Source organism: Populus nigra, chromosome 9 (assembly GCF_951802175.1).
Source record: "Populus nigra chromosome 9, ddPopNigr1.1, whole genome shotgun sequence".
In the NCBI taxonomy this organism is placed as follows: Eukaryota; Viridiplantae; Streptophyta; class Magnoliopsida; order Malpighiales; family Salicaceae; genus Populus; species Populus nigra.
The window spans coordinates 1066920-1083267 of record NC_084860.1 but is presented as its reverse complement, the minus strand read 5'-3'; the positions used below and the strand labels follow the sequence as shown (position 1 = coordinate 1083267).

The following is a 16348-nucleotide window of genomic DNA, read 5'->3' as shown; positions in this document are numbered from 1 at the left end:
TTCAACAAATCTCCCCTTTAAACTCAATCGAGAGATATCATGCCAAGCATGAACTCTTCTCCTTTCAATGCCTTCTCTTTGCTTGTAGCCTTTATCCACTAATTTGGCTTTCGTCTTGTAGACCCTTTTGACACCTATTGCTTTCTTGTTTTCTGGTGGATTAGTTGGCTTCCAGGTATCATTCTTCTCAATGGCATGTATTTCTTCATCCATTGCTTTTATCCATTTCTCTTCTGTGATAGCTTTGTTAAAGCTTAGTGGGTCATTCTCTGCAAAGAAACAAAATAGAGTTGTATCTTCAATGACTTGCGTGGCATCGTACAACTCGTCAAGATTTCTCATCCTTTTTGGTCCTTCTAACAATGAGGATGTTGCTGCTGGTGTTGATGATGATGCTCCTGGTGTGTTCCTCCTGTTGAATACAGGGAATCTGTGTTCCGGACTTTGTGGCTCTTCTGGTACTATTGGACCTTCTGCAAGTACTGGTGGTACTTCCACTTCATCTTCAAGGATCAAATCAAAGTTGATCCATCTGACTGCTTCTTTATCATCATTCCATTCACAAGATTTATCTTCTTCAAAGATAACATCTCTACTCATAATCACCTTCTTCGTGATGGGATTATACAGCTTGTATCCCATCCTTCTTTCACCATATCCGACAAAGATGCATTTCTCGCTTTTATCATCAAGCTTTCTCCTTCTTGCATCTGGGATCTTTGCATATGCCACACAACCAAAGACTCGTAGATGAGTAACACTTGGTTTGTGACCACTCCATGCTTCTTCTGGAATGACTCCTTGCAAACTTCTGGTTGGGCAGCGATTCAGTAGATACATTGCACATGATACAACTTCAGCCCAGTATTGCTTGGGCAACTTCTTTCCTTTGAGCAGACTTCTTGCCATGTCAAGAATCGTGCGATTCTTCCTTTCAGCTACACCATTCAGCTGTGGTGTATAAGCTGGTGTTGTCTGATGTCTGATGCCTTGTTGTGTACAATAGGCTTCAAAGTCATTTGCTGTATAATCTCCACCTTGATCAGATCTCACGGTTTTGATCATGTAGCCACTTTGCTTCTCCACAATTGCTTTAAAATCTTTAAAACAATTGAATACTTCTGACTTCCTCTTCAGAAAGTATATCCACGTCTTTCTACTAAAATCATCAATAAAAGTGAGGAAGTACCTATTTTGTCCAGTCGACATAGGCGTTATTGGGCCACACACATCTGTGTGCACTAACTCCAGTGGCCTTTTTGCTCTCCAGTTGACTTCTTTGGCAAAACTGGATCTGTGATGTTTGCTGAGGACACAACTCTCACAGACTTCATCTGGATGATCAATGTGAGGCAAACCTTTGACCATCTTCTTGCTTGCTAGCATCTTCAGACTTGTGAAATTCAGATGTCCAAGCCTCAGGTGCCAGAGCCATTCTTCACTGTTGGTGATGGCACTCAAACACCTTGCTGCATCATACTGGATGTTCAAAGGAAACATCCTATTCTTGGGCATTTTCACATAAGCCATTAATCTCCAATTATTGTCTCTAATTGTCAGATGACAATTCTTCGAGTAAAAAGTATATCCTCTCTCCAAAAGTTGACCTAAACTGATCAGGTTCTGCTTTATGGCTGGGACATAATAGACATTGGCGATGTGGCTGGAATCGCCGTTCTTCAACTTGATTGGGATGTTGCCTTTACCTTTGAATGGAACCTTTGTGGTATCTCCAAAAGTAACCAGACCTTGCTTGGTCTCATCTAGATCACTAAATAACTCTCGGTAGCCGCACATGTGATTGCTGGCTCCAGTATCTAGATACCATATATTTTCCTGTTTCTCGCCAAGTTCTTGTTGGACAAGAAATGCAGCTTCTTCTCTGTCATCCTTCTCTACATAGTTGGCTTGCTCACGTATCTCCAACGGAGCTTTCCTTTGACATTCAGTGCTATAGTGCCCAAATTGATTGCAGCTATAACATTGGATATTCCTCTTGTCACGGTTATTGTAACCGCCTCCTCTTCCTCTAGGAGTGAATGCTTGTTGTCTTTGGGCTCCTCTGGTGGTATTTCTGCCACCTCTTCCTCTGAAGCTTGTATTCCAAGAACCTCTTCCTTGGAATCTCTGGAATCCTCCTCTGGATTGTTGACTTCCTGCTTGAGTGGTATATCCACTTGTTGAAGTCTCCCCTTGCTCATATCTGTCCTTGAGAGACAGCTTTGCTTGTAAGGCATGCTCAATGGCCTTATCTCCATTTCGCTTTACAATCTTCTGCTCATGAGCTTGCAAAGAACTCATAAGTTCATCCACTGTCAACTTGTCCACTTCCTTGGACTCTTCAATAGCGACAACAACAAAATCAAATTTTGGATATAGGGATCTCAAAATTTTCTCAGTAATTCGAGAATCGATGATGGCTTCTCCATTTCTCCTCATCTGATTGACTATCACCATAATCCTTGTGTGATAATCAGAAATAGATTCCGAGGACTTCATTTGCAATAACTCAAATTCACCTCGCAAAGATTGAAGACGAATCTTCTTGATTCTGTCAGCACCTTTGTATTTTAGTTGGAGAGCCTCCCATATATCATGTGATGTTTCAGCGGAAGCAATGATCTCGAACGTATCTTCATCAAGACCTTGGTAGATGATGGTCTTTGCTTTGTTGTCCTTCTTTCTGTTGACTTTCAGGGCTTGTTTCTGTGCCTCTTGTAAAGCTTCTTCTTCTTCTTTGGACTCTGGTTCATCATAACCATAGTGTACAATCTCCAAACACTCTTGTGAACCAAGGAATGCCTTTAATCTGATGCACCAACTATCATAGTTGTCTTTGGTCAGCTTCGGGATGAGTGTTTGTGTACTTTCTGTAGTCATTTTACTCTTTTAATGACTATATCTCCTTCTGGGAGTTGAATTTGGCAAAACGGACACTGTAGATCGATCCGGAATGGTCGAAATAGTCGGGAACCGGTCTGACTTTGTAGAAATCAGGTCGGAAAATGGGTGAACCGGTCAAAAAACCAATTCTCGGCGTCGGGCGGTTCGCTGGGTTGAACCGGGAATATTCTGTGGAATATTCTATCGGCTCGGCTCCGGCTAATAGCGGCTCGGCTTGAAAAGGGAATATTCTTCGGCTCGGCTGGAGGCTTGGCTTGAGGCTCGGCTGGGCACGGCTTAACGGCTCAAATATGGCGTGCGTGTGGCTCAGTCGTCGTCTACCTCGGGGCGCGTGGGATGCGCGTGGGCAAACAGTGCAAAATCTTCAGGTGGCGCGTGTGGCGCACCCCGGTGTCCGATTGAGATGATTTTTGCGGCAGTGAGTTCGTATGGATGAGCTCTACACGGTGGAATGATCAAAACTTGTTTTGGGCAACTTTGAAAATTCGGCTATCGCAGAAAATACTTCTGTTTTCTAACGAACGGGGCTCTGATACCAATTGTTGGTGGGAGGAACCACTGGTGGTGGCTTTGAAACACTCAGAGGGGATAAAACACAAAGTTTTATTTCAAGAACACAAGCTTACAAACACAAAAAGCTTACAAATACACACCCTCTCTTTCTCTCTAGTGTTTCTCTCTATTCTCTCTACTCTCCCACACATAATAGCATAAGCTCAGCTTGCTATTTATACACGAATTCAAAACAAGATAATTCAACCTTCAAGTGTGAAGGCGGCTGTGGACGGTGGTGTGAAGGCGGCTGGCGGCTGCGGTTGGCGGCTGGCGGCTGGTCGGTTATAGCTAGTGGCTGGCTGGCCGGTGGTTGCCTTCCTTGACCTTCTAGATTGAGTTTAGTATTCAACAACCAAAAGGGACATTAGACACCCGCATAATCCTACTCATACACCCTCGCTGTGCGCCTGCTCTGGCCGGATCTCCATCCTCTCACATCCAAAACCAGCATCGACACCACCCATCAATAAGAAAAAGGCACGTGGAGGATCATGACTCTGAATCAGCTACTGGGTCGGCTACCGACTGGTGTTCCGTTTCGAGCCATTGAGTATTGCTGTGGAGTGGAGGGACATTGAAGCTGCACAATGTTTTGTGTCTTTGGCTATAAAGTGTGGGTTGAGGGAGCAGGGATTACAAGTGCTGATGGCAAGAGGTTTATTGAGTTGGGGTTCTATAAGAATGGAGGTTCCATGGTGTGATAGTAATAGGATTATGTTGTCAAAAGAGTATGTGAGGTTTCCCGTTGACTTGGTTCATCGGAAAATTGGAAGAGAACTCGAGCGTTTTTTAATTGTTTAAGAGGAAACAGCAAATGGGTTTGTGGAGTTCACAGTCTTGGAAAATGGTGAGCAGCAACAAGGGGATGATGATCAGCTGGAGAGAACAGCAAATGGGGATGGTAATGTCCTCATTGATAATTTTCATTAATTTGCAGAGCTCTGATTCTGGATGTTACTTTAGTTGTCTTGAGGTAGTGTCATCTTGCAGAACATCTGTTGACTTTGTACTTTTTGATGGTTTATGTAATACTTCCTCTGTTCCTCCTTTCGCTTTCTTTACTTTGACTGTTTCTTTCCTTTTGCTTTCTCTCTGGTTTTTCTGCTCAGGATGAAGACGATGGTGATGAAGGCGTGAGGTGCTGCTGGTTGAATGGAAGCTCCCTCCTCTGTGTTTTATCGTTTTCGTCTGTGTTAGGCTCGTTTGCCTTCCGTGGTTCTGTTTCTCATCATTCGTTCCTTCTCACCCCCTGTATTTTTTAGTCTTCTCCTTCGTTCCTCCCTATTCTCTGTTTCTTTTTTTCTCTTCGTTCTTCCCTTTTCTCTGTTTTTCTCTTCGTTCTTCCCTTTTCTCTGTTTTTCTCTTCGTCCCTTCTGCCTCTCTTCCCTTCCTGTTCTGTGTTTGCTCTGTTCTTGCTCTTCGATCCCCCTCCTTCGTTCCCCCTGTATTTTTTTTTTTATAAAAAAACCCTCCCTATAGCCAGAGAATGCCATGCGGTTACCCAGATAATAAATAGTTTATGGGACTGTTATTGCAGAAGTTTGAAATTCTACAGAAGGTAACCTTGTGTATGTGCAACAACACAGGTCGAGCTTTTAATACCTCCATCACTGCCATCGGGCCACTCCCACCGCCTCCTCCACTCAGTTCTTAAAAAAGAAGCAAAGATGGGGTTTGTGAGGGTCTACACAAAACCACAGCACTGTGGCGTTGGTCATGCTCTACGATGAGGTTGCGGTCTATTTCTCCTCAGACATACTCAGCAATTTCTTGAAGATTTAAACCTGGAATGCTTTCAGCACTTGATCTTGCATCAAGAGAATGGGTGGGGCAAATCAACAGAGCATGCCATGATATAGCTCCAACAGCCAACCATTAAAAAGTCCAAGTGGTTAGAACTTTGTGGCTTTCGCGTCTCCTAGAACAACTGTTGTTGACAAAAACCAGGGAAATGAAAACAAACCAAGATCCTCATAATGTTGATAAAAAAGAGGGTTTTAATGTTTAAGGTCATGGGTGACAGTACAGTGCTGGTTTATGAAAGACTAATTCAATTGCATCTTTACCGGTGTATCCACTAAAAAATCTATGTTAATTTATTATGAAAATTTAATACAATCATATTAATTTTTAATTAAAATAAAATATATTTAAATTATAAAACTCTCTCAATCATATTTTCAAAACATATCTATTTATTTTTTATTACAAGTAAACTTATCTGGAGAGAATATATATAGAAAAAAATTACCAATCAAATTTCATTATGTAAAAACAAAAAAAAATTAACAATTATATTTCATCATGTATTATTTTTATATAAAAAGATAAAATAAAACAGATAAAATAACATGAAAGTAAAATAAATCTTTACATATATTTTGATCAATAAAAAGTTGAGAAGTAAAATAAGATATTTAATATATTTTATTATAAATACAAGATTTTATAAATAAAAATCAATTAATAAAATAATAACATATTACAGCGGAAAAAAAAAGTGAAAGCCGTTACAAATATTTATAAATAAAAGATCTCATGCTATAGAAAGAAAGAAGGAAGATTACTAGAGATACAAAACTATTTTCCTGATAAGCTTTAAAAAAAGAAAAAAAACAATTTCAAAAGCTTTCCACTTTTGTTATTGAATTTTAATTTGATAATTTTCAATCAAAATTAATTTTTTATTTTTTATTATTTTTATCATATATTATTTTTATCATATATTATCATATATTATTTTTATTATTTTTATCATATATTTTTATCATATGATAAAAATTACTAATCAAATTTTATCATATATTATTTTTATTTTATTTCTTACATAAAAAGATGAAATAAAATAGATAAAATAACATGAAAAAGAAATGGACATTTACATATATTTTGGTCCATAGAAGGTTAACACATAAAATAAAATATTTAATATGTATTATTATAAATACAAGATTTTATAAATAAAAATTAATTAATAAAATAATATCATATTACAGGAAAAAAAAGAAGAAGAGTGAAAGTCCTTACAAATATTTATAAATAAAAGATCTCATGCTTTCCAGCTTTTTTAATGTTACCATTTCAAAATACCACCAATCGATATTACCATGGAAAGCACAATAATAATCGCTATTACCATGGAAAGCACAATAATAATTTCTAAAAATACGAGAAGCATCATCGCTACTGTTGTGGGCATTGATAACTTCATCCTTCGATTGGATAAAATCATCATCCTTTCCTTCCTCTTCATGCAACCATTGTACACCAATCGTCCTTATTTGGATATCTGGACCATGTGGACGCACTGAAATACTCACGTCATCACCATTATCAAATGTAGGACCACCGAACCGTAATTTCCAGTGGCTTAGCGTTTGGATTTCACGAACACCACGCGCGTAACTCTTAGGGAAGGTATAGGTTTGACAAAGCATGGATCGACCACTGGTATTGTTTCTGATTTCAATATAAAAAGGATCATGGCGACTGTACCCTGACGTCACACTAAGCCTTGTGAACAGATTAAAGCCACATATCCGGTGCGCAGGAGGTGTTGAGGATATTTTGAATGAAAAGTTATCTACAAACTCATTCTGAATTACCCATTTATCCTCTTCTTCCTCCTCATCAAACCCCCTTAACATCTCATCTTCATCAAGTCCATATACGACAACGTTGAATTTGCCATGATCAAATATTATCTGTACCAACAAAACAATGTCTATAAAATGAGCAAAAGAAAAGTATTCAAATGTAGATTTCCAAATCAATAAAATGGGTGAGGGAGGACCTGAAATCTCGATGTCTGTATTTGAGCACTAACCGTTTCCATTATTCTGAACATGTGAGAGTCGAACTTTTGGATTAATTCTTGCTTTATCCGATCTTGGAACTCGACTAAGTGATCACAACCATCTGCTAAAATCCAACCGTGTCGATTTGTAAGGCTTTGCAGTGAATAGCAAAAGGACACATCTAACGAATCCAAATGGGATGGAAGCTCTGGGAGTGCCTGAAGCATTTTGCAATTTCTTAAATATAGGTGTCTGAGTAGACCAAGATCCTTGATGCTTTCTGGAAGAAAACGAATTGGAGTTCCACTTAAATCTAGACTCTCCAAGAAGCGTGGCAGTGAAAACAAGGTAAATCTCAATATTTTCCTCGCTGAAAACCTAGAGGGAAAGAATAGCTTCAATGGAAGAGATGTAATGTATGATGCACTTGCAACCATTCCATCACTTTGAAGCAACTTGCGCCCTTGATGATGCTCTAACTCCATATTCAGGCTGTCAAGATTTGAGCAACCATCTAAAACCAGCTCTTGAAGTGAATTCAATCTACTCATTTCTTCTGGAAGCTCCATAAGACTTGTACAATTTCTTAGATTTAAGATCAACAATCTTTGTAAATCACCAATAGATTCATGAATTTGAACCAAATGGATGCAGTCTTCAAGTATTAGCTTTTCAAGGGCTGGGAGACCCGAGAAGTCTGGGGTTCTAATGAGATCACGAGAGTGACGGAGATCAAGAATTTTCAATTTTGGAAGAAACTGTGAAAATACATGAATTTAGTCATTATCAATTGAAAACGAGAGAGATAGCTATAGAGAGAGACTAGATGCATACCAATTTGCCTTTCCAAGCATCAACTAGACAGCTTCTGGATAGATCAAGAACCACCAGCTTCTCCAAGCATACGTGATTTGGTATGGATTTCAAAGACAATCCATGCCAACATAACCATATCAAATTCTTGGGAAAGTGCTCAAAACTTCCATGAAAATTAGTGTAGTTTAGCTGGAGAAATTTTATATCTGGCATCTTTCTAAAAGCATCCGTGCTGAGGATGGGAAAAAAACTTGTTTTGCCAGTTTGTAAACTTCCCCCATCGGAAAAATCAGAAAGCCATTCTTGAAAGAAGTTAAGCCTGCGGCGAACCATTAAATCAGTACAGACAACTTCTGCATAATTATCTTCCATTAATGCATGCATATCCAGGGTAAGGCCACGCAATTTTTCAGCATCCTGCGTTAAAAATATTAAGAATATATGAGAAAGGAAAGTAAATGAATGAATATGTTAAGTCACCACGAACCATTTAAGCAGACATAAAAAAATTGAGCTACTTACAGTAGTTCCTTTCAAAACTGTAAAAGCATCCTCGTGGCGCCATATTCTTTGACATTTGGGAGATTGTTGACGAGCAATTTCCCTTCCCATATCTCTTACTAGTTTATGCATCCACAACCTTTTATCAATGTTGATTTCAACAAGACATCTATCGATGAGAATGTCAATCCCAAATCTTGCACCTTTATCGAGCCCATCCAGTATCCTAACTGCATCATCCACATCCATTCCATTGAAGAAACATGCGATATCAAGGAATAAGTTCTTCGGATAATCACCATCAAGAAAGTTGTAACTTATTCGAAGAACCTTTTGAACTTCAAAATTAGGAATCACTTCCATTTGTTGTAATGCGCTTTCCCATATTTCTCTTCCTTTTCCGGACAATGAAGAGCCAATAACTCGAAGAGCCAATGGAAGTCCATTACAATGATGTAGTATTCTCAAAGAGTCTTCCACAAAACCATCAACAGGGTTAGCTTGTCCAAAGGCATTCCAACTGAAAAGCTCAAGTGATTTTTCATTATCTAGTGGTTCAACTTTGCACCGGACCCCCTCAATATCATTAGCTGAAAACAGACCCTTATTTCTGGTTGTAACAATGATTTTACTTCCTTTACAAAGCCAATTTTGCATGCCAATGATTTTATTGAATTGGTCCCTTTTGGCCACATCATCTAGAACAATAAGAATTTTTCTGCAACATAAGGCATCCTTAATCTTCAGAATTCCTTCATCTTCATCATTTATCTCATCAACATTTTTTTTTAGGATGTCGGAAAGAAGTTGCCTCTGTAGGCAAACTATATCTTTTGATCTAAAATTTGACAGGAAGCTCTTTCCTTCAAATTTATAAGAGTTTTGGTTATAAACACTCTTAGCTATGGCTGTCTTTCCAACTCCACCAATTCCATAGAGTAAAGCAATGGCAGCACCATGGGATCCATCTTGCAACCATGAGTTGATATCTTGTACTAGAGGATCTCTTCCAATGAAATGAGGGGGTATATGAAACATTTTTTGATCCAAATTCTTTAAGACCTTCTCCACAATAGATTGGACAAACGGTGCCTCGTACCTACATTAAAAAGTAAAATACAATGTACGATAATTAGTAGTCTCTCTATAAGCAAAAGAAATAAACAACATTTAGCTATGAAATTAAAGCAGGTTGTGTGTCAAAGATTTGATAGTTTAAACCAAATCATGATTGGAAAAAAAAAACAACGAAGAAATCATATATAAGTATTTTATTTTATTTTATTTTTGTTTATGTTTTCTTATCAGTATACATAACTGAAAGAAATTAAGAGTTCACGACCAGCATTCTAGTCTTATGCTATGTATAGTTTCATAAAGAGATACAACTTACCCGTCTCCTAAAACCATTCCAGCTAAATTAGCCACTTCCTTCAAAGCAATCCTCCACCCATTCACCCGCTCCATCTCCTCGTTGAAGCTCTTTTCATGTTCCACAAATGCTGCAGCGAAGCTCTCTGTTTGACTTCTGACTTGGGATGGATCCACGTCATAGAATACTGGCAAAACTATGCAGTCAGCATTCCTCTTACGTTCCATGATCATTACAAGTTCATCGAGGCACCATCTCGACGAAGCATAGTCTTTGGAGAACACGATTATCGATATTTTTTATTGTTGTATTGCCTTCTGGAGCTCGAAATCTATATTCTCTCCTCTCCGAATTTCATTATCATCTCTAAATGTGTGAATCCCTGCTTGAACCAGGGCCGTGTAGAGGTGATCGGTAAAGTTCTTGCGGGTGTCTTCACCTCTAAAACTCAAGAACACTTGATATTTACAATTAGGAAACCGTGAAGAGTAGGATTCTTGATACTTCCCAGCAGCCATTTCGAGTCTAGCAAAGATAAGACTTTTCAAAGATCTGAACAAAAAAAACAGAGTTGCAGGATTGATGTCGATAGTTCAAGATCGACACAGCACACCAATAAGCTGAAGCATTCATATATTATTATCTTACTTTTTCTTTAAAACAATTTTCAAATTAATTCCCTGCAATCAACTCCTCCATGCCCTTTCAGAAAAATATGTGTACATATGATAAATCTCTATGCTGAACCAACAAAATCGGTTGATGAGATCATCAATAATTAGTTTCTAACAGTGAATCCTCACTTACAGCAGAGTTACATTCCACAATATAACATAATACTAAAACAGATGAGAGAGAGAGAGAGAGTACCTGCAATCTTCACTTTCCCTTCGCTGATGTTCTCTTATCAGTTTATCAATTTTCTGCTTTTAAGTCAACCTTACAAGTCTCTGTGGTATCGGCCATTTCCGCGTGAGGACCTTTTTCTTTTTTAATTTGCTCAAATCATTTATCACGCGTTTACTAGGGCCTGTAATTCTTGTTACAATTACCAAAATGGACATTAGACACAAACAAAACACATAATCCCTCTCATCAACTCACAAGGTTCTTCTTACTTCACCCACCAGTAAGAAAAAGGCACGTGCACGTGCAGGATCAAGGATCTTCATATCTGACTTGGAAAGTTTACTGGCCTGTAATTTTGCATCATTTGAATTGATTCATATCTGACTTCGGGATTGCTTCGTGGTAATATTTGTTTTTTAAATAAATTTTTATATTAAAATGTATATTAATAATATTTTTTATTTTTTAAAAATTATTTTTAATATTAGCATATTAAAATAATTCAAAATATATAAATCATATTAAATTTTAATAAAAAAAATTTAAATTTTTTAAAAATATAATTTACACCACCACGTTATAAACGCATTTTATCTGCTGAAAGTAAAGTAGATTTAAAAACAAGTTAAATATGAATAAATGAGAGGATTGGTTATCAGTTGATCAAGTTGCGAGAATTTTCAGATTAGTGTTTTATTTACGTAGTTTAATTCTTTATTTGTTTAGCATTTAAGTTCTATGAATAAACTTGTAATAAAAAATATAATTAACATAAATATTGAGAGGAATATATAAGGGGAAAAAACTTAATAAGATTATCTTCTTCTCGAATTTTTATTTTATTTTTTAGTTTTGCTTATTACATTGATCCATAACAACTCTTAAATAAAAATAATCATCCACTGGAAAAGTGTAGCTTTAATGCACTTCCCTCTTGAGAGAAACTAAATCCCTCTTGATTAAAGTTTTTGTTTCTTGATTGGATTAGAACCCTAGCTTTAATGCACTTCCCTCTTCTAAACTGAACCTTCAGCCATGTTTTTTCTCTTTGACCTAGATTATGTCAAACCATCGACTTGTGACCTAAGTTTTCTCTTTGATATGCAGGTTGATCTAGGCCAAAACAATAAACATAAGAATTGTATCTCTGTGAGTTAGCTTTTCAATGCCGCAAGACCACCTGATTTACCCAATGTTAAGCTCAGCTTAACAAGATTGAGAAAGAATAGAAAGAAGAGATAACAGAAATTGAAAAGGAACAGAAACAAGAGAGAGCAGAGGAGAAGGAGCAGAGAAATGAGATTAATCTTCTGTATTTTCTTCTCCTCTATACGTTCCCATACACCAGTTTACATACAATGGTTCTCTCTCCAATTACAACTAATTTAAACCCTTTATTCAACTACTAACTACTAACTAACTTAACAACTAACTACCTCCTAACTAATAGCCATGCTCTTCATGTTTTTCACATTCAGCACATGTTGCAATTCTTTGCTTGTAGGCTAGCAATTCACGGATATTTTTTAGTTTTGCTTATTGTCTAATCTTTTTCTTGTTTTTTAGTTTTGCTCATTGTATTATTTTCTATCAATTTCCTATCACACTGATTTTTCTTCCAACACTCCAACTATTAATCTCAAATATGAAATTTGTTTACATATTGCAGAGAACGAATCATTTTAATAAGACAGCAAAGTTTGAGTCTTTGAATCATTGGCATTGGAAGGGACGGTAGGAGGGGAAGTTGCTGGTATCTGTTTCTCTGATTCTACTTGTTGGGTTGCCCTGCTCGACAACATTTCTGCTGGTGTCTTTAGAAGACAAACTTATGCCAAGAAAGAGAGAGAGTTTCCCATGTTGGAAATGCAGAGTGTTTAACTCAGAGTCCTGTCTTGAACTCTGAGGCTGAGAAACTTCAGTTGGTTTCTTCAAACTGATACTACAACTACAAAAGAAGTATGCAAAACTGGGGAAAGACATTCTGAAGAATTTTGGATGGTTAGATCTCGGGAGAAAGGTTTATCCTCGGGAGGATGGATACATATTCGACTTGCTATCACTGAAAAGTTCTCTGCTATGATTCTGATAAAGCAGGGTCACGATGGGGATGCGTTTGAAGAGGGATGATAATGAGAAATACACCTGTTGAGATTATTCAGCCTGACTAACTTTTCTCTACATTTAGACCACCTGGGGGTTATGGTTTTGTTTCCAGCAACATCCTTCAAGAATGCTCGACTGGGGAGGAGCTTAGGCCTCTTGTAGCCAGATCACCTAGGACTCGCCGCATGATTGCTCGCCAAGTATATTTAAGGGTTCATTCAATTAGATCCCTCCAAAAATTTGCTAATTTTATTTATGACCCATTTCTTTCTATTTATTTTACTCCAAAAAGTTCATGAATAATGTTGTACACTGAGTTCCAGTTTATACAATTAATGTTTTTTAAAAAAGCTTTCAATTGAATACCAAATCTCAGAAATTTTCAATTCAACCCATCATTATTCACATTTAATTTCTTTACAAAAAAAAAAACAATTTCATTATCAAAATCACAACAGTCACTACAATAAAAATTTCTAATAATAAGAGAAGCCTAAATTATTTGCAAACGCACACATCTTGCAATCCTAACAATACCCAAGAAAGTGAATTTAGTAGTTTATAACTTACAGTAAAAGCACACATGTGGAATGGATACGCAACTTATTTGTGTAAATTATCCATAATTACATGATTGTTTATTATCAAATCAGATTATGGATTAATTGAGATTAGTTATGATAGTATTATTAAATAGGCTAAAAGTATGTAATCTAAAGGAAATAGACCGAAAAAAAACTTATATATTACAAAATTTATAATAAGATCTCCTGGTCTAAGATACTAAAAAAATTGATGACACAATGGTGAAATATGCAAATTTTACGAAGTGTAAATCTTGTCAGGCTCGGTATAAATTCAATAGATTCAAAATCATCATGAATGGATGAGAATGGTTGAGACTTGGTGCAAATCTTGTTCTAGAGCCACAAAGATCAGTCAATCAACTGTCCGATGAGTTTACAGAACATGTATAAGATTACTCGCTTCTGGATGAGAAAAGTTGCATAGAATATAGATTTGATTGATTACCAACGGTGGAAAAAAAATCACTCAGAATTTATTTCTGCATGAGTCAATACTGAAAAGACATACTTGTTGCATATTCGTGAGCTAACTGGCATGAGCTTTTATGGGTGGTATTACCGAATGTGTGGTGTCCTGATAAAATGGGCTTTCTCATTATTCAGAATGATGGATTTGAACAGGATAAGAAAGTGGTAGTCATTGCAGACACAAGTAGAAAACAAGACCATGATCCTGCTGCAACCAGGTATATCAGTCGAAAGTTCTCTGTATCATGTTGATCATTGCTTGAGCCAATTGGATTGTTTTCTAACTCGTTTTATATGTGTTCTTAGTCTGTTTGATTCAATGATTACTTTTTGCCTACCTGATCGGAGGAATCACCAGGAAATAGTTACCCAGTACGCCAAGCACCTAACAAAATGAGGGGAAAGAGTTAAGGATTTACTATCTCAATCCTAGATGATGTCGGAGTAAAGGATCGTTAACAAGGATGGTTTAGCATGTTGTAGATTCTTATCCAAAACTTGTATCATTTATTAATGTTATGTGAATCGCTAGAAACATGTAAAGTGTATGGCTAAGCCAATAAAGAAGGTTTTTTAAGGGGTCTGCATCATGCCACAATGAGACGGTAACAGAGAAGTAATGCAGATTGTTTCATGACCGGCTTGATTTGTTAATCAGTTGGGTGATTTTGGCTTCTCTTACCATGAGCTCCATTGTCCTCTCAGTACTGTCTCTTTAATTTGAACTGATTTTGGCCCTTACGAGGAGATCATTATGTTATGTTGCGTCTTCATTTGTTCTTTCCTTTTCCTCGGCACTCATGTTCTGCTCTAGCTGTATTCAGCATGTCTAGAAGAGATATTACAAATGTGTGTCAACAAGCAGAGCGATCATGAGCATCAAAGGTAACCCATCTTTGTCGAGGAATCACCGACAGATAATTCGAGGACAAGCAAGTAAAAAGGGAGAACAAGGTAGTCTTCCACTTCATGAGCTATATAGTATTGGAATAATTCAAAAATTTCATGAAAGAAACTTTCAAAAAATGATCTTGTAAATAAACTTTCATGATATACATCAATCTATATATGTATATAAATGGTTTGTTGAAGATCAGATTGAAGAAAGAATTAATATCGGTATATGAAAACTATAGTATCGGAATAATTTTATCATTAAAACTACAACTTAACCTCAATCACGCTATGATTTTTTTTAATTTCTTGAAATTGATGCAAATAGTCTAAATGAAAAAATTAAGAGTTCAGAACCAGCATTCTATTATTATGTTATGTGTAGTTTCATCAAGAAATACAACTTACCCATCTCCTAAAACCATTCCTCCTAAATCTGCAACTTCCTACAAAGCAATCCTCCACCCATTCACTTGCTCCATCTCCTTCTTGAAACGCTTGTCATGATCCACCAATGCTGCAGCAAAGCTCCCTGTTTGATTTCTGACTTCAGACGGATCCACGTCATAGAAGACCGGCAAAATTATGCAGTCAGTATCGCTCTTACGTTCCATGATCATTACAAGTTCATCCAGGCACCACCGCGACGAATCATATGCTCTGGAGAACACGATTATCAATATTTTTTTATTGTTGTATTGCCTGTTGGAGCTCTGACTTGATATTTTCTCCTCTCCCAATTTCATCGTCGTCTCTAAATGTGTGAATCCCTGCTTGAACCAGGGCTGTGTAGAGGTGATCGGTAAAGTTCTTGCGGGTGTCTTCACCTCTAAAAGTCAAGAACACTTGATATTTACAATTAGAGAACAGTGAAAATGAGGATTCTTGATATTTCCCAGAAGCCATTTCGAGACTAGCAAAAAAAAAAGAAGTTGCAGGATGAATGTCGATAATTCAAGATCGATAGCACAGCAATTAGCTGAAGTATTTATATATGGTTATCCTACTTTTTCTTGAAAACATCTTTCAAGTTATTTCCCAGCAATCACTCCCCCCAAGCCCTTTCAGAGAAATATCTGTACATATGTTATCCGCACTTGCTACCACGCATTTAGAAGCACAGATGGAGCAGGAAAGGAAAGTCATTAAGGATCCCCATCTGGCTATGTAAGCCTTAATTATTTACAAAGCACACATCTTGTAATCCTTACAAAGCCCACGGAGGTGAATTTGTTAGTTTATAAATTTTTGAGTGGCATGATAAGATGAGATGATGAACAAGTAGTCACTAACAGTGGTTTAATCTAAGTGATCATCAACAAAGAAAACAAGACAGCAGCTGGAACCAAAGTAAACAGGAGATAAGAAAGAGAGAGTACCTGCAAGTTTCCCTTTCCCTTCTCTCTTAAGTTGTGGCTGCTGTTCGGTATCAGTAATCTAAGTGGTTCTGCTCCAAACTTTTAAGACAACCCTTCAAGTCTATGTGGCACAATATTATA

At 37.1% G+C, this 16348-nt stretch overlaps 1 pseudogene; it reads right to left on the bottom strand.

Moving 5' to 3' along the window:
- Positions 1-6420: 6420 nt before the first annotated feature.
- Positions 6421-10809, bottom strand: LOC133703708 (disease resistance protein RPV1-like; annotated as a pseudogene).
- Positions 10810-16348: the final 5539 nt, after the last annotated feature.